Below are 4,928 nucleotides of genomic sequence, written 5' to 3'. Positions count from 1 at the left end.
TATATATATATATATATATATATACAGTATATAAAATCCCACTGAGATGACAGTGGGACAGTGGGATGACAGATCTCTTTAATAAGGTAGGCCTGGGTCTGAAGGCGACCTGTTTACAGGTTTTTGGTCTGTGGGAGGAAACCAGAATTCCCAGAGAAAACCCACACAAGCACAAGGAGAATATGTAACCTATTCCAGGTCCAAACTGGGGATTGAACTCAGGACCTTTTCAATGTGAGGTCTCAGTGTTTACCACTGAGCCACTGGGCTAGAGGATCCACATTTGTCCAAGTCCAGGCCCATGGGSCAGAGTTTGTGTTGCTGTCAGCCAGTCGTACCTCTGCATCTCCTTTGTTCTTGTACCAGATGAGGCGCAGCTTGGCGTTGCTGGCCATGCTGTAGTTGGTTCGGATGTAGCTGTAGAACAAGGCACATTTGACCCGAACAGGCTCACCAGCCAGGACATGGTACACCTTCAGGTCCACGGACCAYTCGATGCATCCGTCCACTGTAAGAGAGAGAGAAAAGACTCCATGAGGCTTTGATCCAGTTCCACTKACACAACGACAGATGGACAAACTGACTGTAAATGTTCTGTTTGTAATGTTTGAGAGGTTCTTAATAAAGGAAAGAACTAAAACAATTACACAGAAATCAGAATCTTGTTTTAAAAAGCTTGCAACAAAATAACCAACAGTTAGTAACAACACACGTGTACATGGTACATTTCACAGTTTGTTGCCTGAACCAGAGAAGAAGAAGAAACAATAAACAGTAATTAGAGAAAGAGAGGGGCAGGAGGAAGAACTGCAGGATACCACAGAAAGAGGTGGAGCCAGCTGAAAGGAAAGATGAGAGCAGGACGTGAGCTCATGGGTCAGACCAGGTCAGACCAGGTCAGACCAGGTCAGACCAGCATGAAAAGAAAACCAGTTGTAGATGAAAGACAATGATACACTGCTGGAACATAAAGGTCAGCACTGAAAAACACAAGAAGCTTTAAAGACGGACGTTCTCCTCGTTTCTCATCCTTGTTCACCCAGTCCTGTCCCTTCACATATCTTCTCTCTTTTTTTAAATAAATATCTATTATTATTTTATCCATGATGGTCTGATGGGTTTAACTGCTACACCTGCACTCACCATGAGGCTCCTCCTCTGAACCACAGCCTGGCCTAAAACAGACCTGAGAATCCATCAGCTTTAACAGTTTTAACCTTCAGTGTTCTTCTCTAATTCATTACACACCTCTGGAGGCAACAAAGTGTGTGTGTGTGTGTGTGTGTGTGTGTGTGTGTGTGTGTGTGTGTGTGTGTGTGTGTGTGTGTGTGTGTGTGTGTGTGGAGATGAACACTCAGTATATTATGAATAAAATCAAACAGCACATGAGTTTTCACTCTTTTATTCCCCTGTAGGTTTCAGGACCATGGACAGCACACTGAACACTCCCAGTTCTTACTGTAAATTCCTGTTGAAAACTTAACTTTTAAATCACAAGATTTCTGAGAAAGTTCTGGTATTGTTTATTATGCTAAATGACAATCTCCCCAATCATTCTTATTTATTTTAATCAAACATGGCTGCCTTCAAGATGGCAGCCATGTTACTAACATCCACTAAAAGATAGAACTCCTCACTTATTACCAGCTTGGGTCCTCAGTTCCTGTATTTATTCATGTACAAAATGATCTTAAGTATAATACAATCATCAGTTCATGAGCTTAAAAACCATAAACTGGTTTAGTTGCCTCACTGTGTGACGTATGGGAGGAAGGAGGAATGTTTCAGTTTTATACAAGGAAACATTGAAACTTATTGTGGTTGTACATTAAAACTAATCTGTCAAAGTGGATTCCCATCACACACACACACACACACACACACACACACACACACACACACTACATTAGTAAACCTACATGGCCGTATGTAGCTGCATTTCACAGTGAGAGCAAACTCCCAATAATTTAATTATTTTGCTTTATATACACACTTGTGCATGCATGTGTGTACAGAGGGGTGCAGCTGTGTGTGTGTGTGTGTGTGTGTGTGTGTGTGTGTGTGTGTGTGTGTGTGTGCTCACACACATTAGGTATGTGGGCGAGGTGTTAGCATGAGCAGATATATCATCCCCGTCAGCCCCATCTGCATATGAATGCTCCCAAACGGCAGAATGAAAATAACTCTGGATAAAWGGCAAAGTTTTAGCCAACAGAAAAGTCCAGTTTTGACCCAACGACACACATTTACACACCAAAACATGACGCAACAGAAAGTATCATTTCTTTTCCTTATTCAACACACACATTAAGGGGAAAACAATATTTTGATGTTAATTAAATGGCAGACTATCCATTTGGAATCAGTTCCATTAAAATAATTARGTGTTTATAAAGTTACACTGACCAGTCCTTGTTCCAGGATTTTTATTTAAACCAATGAACAAACTATATTTCAGTGTTTTTGTGTGTAGATTCTTTTAGCAGAAGGCTTGAGGGAGATGTACCAAAGTCCTACTGTAAACCATATTTAAAGGCTTCTACAGTTCTGTTTGTTCATTTTGTAGCTGTTTCCATGATACGCTTGTGATTTCACAGGTAGGAGAACTCTTCTTATGGCTCTGTTACTCATCTTTTTCTGCACTATTTGAGTTTGTGATTTCAGTCAGTGTGTAGGTGGAAGTCATGGTATTTGAGGCTTGATGATGCAGGAAAGCTCTCTGTTTGAGTGTGTATATCCTGCTTTACTGCGTCCTGAAATCACCCAGACGTAGTTTCAGCTGCACCTCAGTCAGACTGGATCAGTCTGCTCTATATTCTACAGATTAAATGCTGCCTCTCAAACAAGTGAAAGAAATGAGCCTTTWCCTTATCTGTCTGTTGTTACCTCAGGGTACGAACATTTTTATTATCATTTGGCCCAAATGTTTTAATGTTTTTTATGGTAATTATCTTTCATTGTAGAAATGAATAATTGATCAGTTAGTAACAGGAATTAGTACACTTTTCTGGGATTTGGATCATTTGACACAGTTCAGTAAAAGCTGAGCCTCAGTTGGTTCTCCGCTCCCCTGAGTCTGGCTCTTTGGGAGCTAGAAAGYCCATTACTACCAGCAGTATGCACAGTCATAATGGGTCCCTGTGTACATAGACCAGATGATGTTTGGCTACAATAATTTAAGGTTTCAGGAGTGATCTTCAAGATGACAGTTATAACCTGTCAGCCTGAGGCCAGTAAAACCAGTCCTGCTTCAAGTTCTCCATGACCAAATCACACTGGTGCAAACTGAACCCACATAATTGATCCACTGCCTCTACACTCCTCCCATAACAGTGATAGACTCCCATTACATTCATAAACCTCACTATGAAAACTCTGCTAAACTCACAACCCTCCATGTTGCATCATACATCAAGAGGAGCCCACTGAGGTCTTTATAAGCCCCCAAAGACCTCACCAAAACCATACAAAACCAGCCACCTTCAGGTCAGTTTAGTTACATCATGGCAGTGTCATTACNATCCATCCATCCATCCATCCATCATCTATACATCCATCCATCCATCCATCCATCATTTATACATCTATCCATCCATCATTTATACATCCATCCATCCATCCATCATCCATTCATTTATCCATCCATCCATCATTTATACATCCATCCATCCATCCACTCATCATCTATACATCCATCATCTTTACATCCATCCATCCATCCATCATCCATCCATCCATCTATCTATTTTCTTTGCCAACTTCTCTTTTCTGGGTTATGGGGAGCTGGTGCCTGTCCATCAACATTTAAAATATTTCTTGAAGATAAAACAGTTAGAAGTCATTGATCGTTTGAAGATCCATGTGAACCTGTGAGCCTTGTGAAGAACAGGAGACAGTCAGGGCCCTGATGATCATCAGGCTGATGGTCCTTTCTTGCATGTGAACAACTGATTTGATTGTCATCCTTAAGCCTGTTTGTCCACCATGTGGAGGCGGAGCTTATAAGGCTGAGTTCACCTGAAACTCCTCAGACTGAAGAAGTCTCTTAAAGAAGAGATAAAACATTTTGAACAGAGGACCAACTCAATGTTTAGTTTAGATTTTTCTACCTGGATTTTTGAGATGCATGAGGACAAATCCTTGGTTTTGTTAACCTTGTGAGCCTTTTGGACACAAGAGCAGCTTAAATACTGTATGTCACTACTTGTTCTGTAAGGCTTCTTTCCTATTCTCACTTCTGATTCATCTCTCTGCTGGCTGGTGTTTATTACTGAATCCAGTCTGTTAACAGAACTGGTCTCACTTGTGTTTTCCAAAGGCTCCACAGTGCCTGATTGTCCACCGTCATCATGACAACCTATCAAAGTCAGTGTAAATACGGTTTATCGTTCTGTAAAATGCGTCAGGTGTAATTTGTGACGAGTGACACACAATCAAAGGCTTCATTTGCATTAAGTTACGCTTCAAATTTACAACCCTGCCCTTAATTTGTAACATTTAGATTTAGCAGTATGCATTAAGRCATACAGCGGCAGGAGAGATTTAGCATGGCTGCACTCACGAGCAGATTTATTGTGCACACYTTCACCCTCGCAAATTAGTGCTCCAACGTGTCGTACATGCACACACACACGCCGGGTTTAGCAAGAGTAATTTAAACACCGACACTGCTAACAGATATTCAGGCCTACAGCCTGGGCTCTAGTGAGTGGATTAATGTTTTCAGATTTGCTGTGTGTATAAGGAAGTACAGGAGGTCTGAATGCTTCCTGTGTCACACACATGCACACAGAATGAACCCTGAGCAGGGCATACAAGGAAAATCACATCAGTTTGCTCTGCTGGACTAATGCCTGTTGTTTTAGACCATGTGTAGCACAGGACACACACACACACACACACACACACACACACACACACACACACAC

This window comes from Austrofundulus limnaeus, unplaced genomic scaffold, assembly GCF_001266775.1.
Source record: "Austrofundulus limnaeus strain Quisiro unplaced genomic scaffold, Austrofundulus_limnaeus-1.0 Scaffold851, whole genome shotgun sequence".
Classification (NCBI taxonomy): Eukaryota; Metazoa; Chordata; class Actinopteri; order Cyprinodontiformes; family Rivulidae; genus Austrofundulus; species Austrofundulus limnaeus.
This window is presented reverse-complemented; position numbering follows the sequence as displayed.